The sequence below is a fragment of the Octodon degus genome, unplaced genomic scaffold (genome assembly GCF_000260255.1).
Source record: "Octodon degus isolate 3935 unplaced genomic scaffold, OctDeg1.0 scaffold00002, whole genome shotgun sequence".
Classification (NCBI taxonomy): Eukaryota; Metazoa; Chordata; class Mammalia; order Rodentia; family Octodontidae; genus Octodon; species Octodon degus.
Window position 1 is genome coordinate 26,741,607 of NW_004524578.1, and position 1,847 is coordinate 26,743,453.

Sequence of the window (1,847 nt, forward strand, 5' to 3'; positions counted from 1 at the left end):
AGCTCAGCCCACCAGGGGGCGGGGCTGGCTGGCATGTGGTGCTGGGGGATTGAACCGCGGTCCCTGATGCTTTGCCAAGCTAGTTCCAAGTAGGTGCTTTAGACCACTGAGCCATCTCTCCAGCCCTCTACTAGTTCTTTAGGAAACAAACAAACAAACAAACAAACAAATAAACACCTGCAATTAAATTTTCCTTCTAAGTAAAGCTATTTCTATATCTTAAATGAAAAGATTTGCTAACATGGCTTCAGTTATTCCATTAAATAGACCTCAACAATTGTTAATCCAAAAGAGAAAAGCAATGAGGAGAGGAGGGAGGTAGGAGAACATGAGGGAAAATAAAAATAACTGAGATATAATGTGTACATGTGCCAACTCTCCATGAGGACTAAAATCATTATGTACTGCAAACATGGACTAATAAATATCTTTCAAAAATTTTAAATGAGCCAGGTGTGGAGGTACACACCTATAATCCTAGCAGTCAGGAGGCTGAGGTAGGTGGATTGCCATGAATTTGAGAACAGTCTGGGCTACACAGTGAGTTCAAGGCCAGCCCTGACTACATGACTGTTCTCAAAACAAATTTGTAAAAATGAAAGTAAGAGAGAGGAAAGACGGACACACACATGGATGCACACCTGTAATCCCAGCACTCTGAGAAACTAAAACAGGATTTCAAATTCAAGCCCAGCCTGGGGAATTTAGTGACTTAGAAAGACCCTATCACTCACATACACCACACACACACAGCTGGATGTAGTGAAGATCTTGGTTCAATCCCAGTACTGGAAGAAAAAAAAAAAAAAGAACGAAAAAAGAAAAAGAAAAGCATGCACACAGATCATGGACTTATGTTGTAACTAATGACAGTTCTGTAATCCTAGCACTTAAGAGGTTGAAGCAGGAGGATCACCATGAGGTTGACGCCAGTATGGCCTACACAGTGAGTACAAAACCAGCAAGAACCATATAGCAAGACCCTATTTAAAAAAAAAACCAAAAAAGAATAGGCTGAAAAAGGCTACTGAAATTAGACATCATGAAGCTGAGACATTTGTTTCCCCTTTTCAGGAAGCAAGTGCTGTTATGGCAGCACCGATTAAATCACTTAAGAAGTGCCCTCTTTGGACCCACTAAGACAGGGTGCTACTGAGGGCAGAGGCTGCAGACTGCTTCAGGACCATATTCTACCTCCTTTCCCATCTGTGCCCAAGAAAAGCTTTTGCTTGATTGAGATGCAAAAGAGAAAGTAAATTACTGCTATTGTAGCTCCATTTCCACATTTCTTATTTGTGACCATCTCAGAATTCCCTGCTCTTCCTTTTATCAATCCCTGACTTAAAGCTGATCCTGTTCTAGATTCAATAGAGGAACCCTTCCTCTTTGCTCTTCCTCTAACACATGATCTCTAAGAAATTTATACACTTTCATCCTCTCACTGTTCCCAGAGGGAACATGGAACACAGGAGAAAGGTATAACATCTTTACAAAACACAGCTAAAAGTTTCAAGTCTATAATCTGTGCATTTGCTAGGCATGGTAGCACACATCTGTAATCCCAGTGCGCAGGAGCTGAAGCAGGAAGACTGCCAAAGTAGGCTCTATTCAGGCATGACTTTCCCAGCACCTAACCTGTTTGTCAGCAGTGGTACTATTGTAAGAGAAACCTCAACTAGGCAATAGTCTTGCGGCTCTTGGCAAACACAGTATGTTGTAAACTGAGAAAAGGTAGAGCATGAAATCTTTCAAGACCCAGTCCTAGCCCAGGTCCGGTGAGTGTGTGGAGAGCTTCCTGCTACCCTGCGCCGGCGGGACCAGTCCCAGCCCAGGCGCAGCGTGGGCCG

At 43.0% G+C, this 1,847-nt stretch overlaps 1 protein-coding gene across 1 annotated transcript in view; it reads right to left on the bottom strand.

The window, feature by feature from the left end:
• Nucleotides 1-1,847, bottom strand: part of Snap23 (synaptosome associated protein 23) — a 58,357-nt gene that overhangs the window by 26,592 nt on the left and 29,918 nt on the right. The window lies entirely within an intron of this gene.